Genomic DNA, 455 nt, shown 5'->3' with positions numbered 1-455 from the left:
AAAAAAAAATTAACAGGTAACCCACGTTCTACAGTAAACGGCCAAATACAACTACTATCAATGTAAAACGTTGTAAACTTAATAATATATGTATAAAAGTGTATCTGTTATATATATTTTTTCTCATGGCACACGGCAAGCTGTCACTGGTGGAAAGAAAAGCACAAAGTAGCCCAAAAACACACACACAATGGAGTAGCAATAATAATAATTATAGGATAAACACACAGAGAGCAAAAACACACAAAACACATTAACATTAATAAACAGAAAAAAAGAGATAATCCCAACAGGTGAAAGATTAGTTAGACTGTAGGGATGTATGCAAAAAAGAAGAAAAAGAAAACAAAGGATGACCTCAGTCACACCACCACCACCACCATTACAATCAGCACACAAGAATACAGGCCAGTGTAACCACAATCAGTAGTGGTACACGCACCCACACAGAACTG

The sequence above is a fragment of the Trypanosoma theileri genome, assembly GCF_002087225.1.
Source record: "Trypanosoma theileri isolate Edinburgh chromosome Unknown TM35_Tth_62_V1, whole genome shotgun sequence".
NCBI lineage: Eukaryota > Euglenozoa > Kinetoplastea > Trypanosomatida > Trypanosomatidae > Trypanosoma > Trypanosoma theileri.
Note: the sequence above shows the minus strand (reverse complement) of the source record.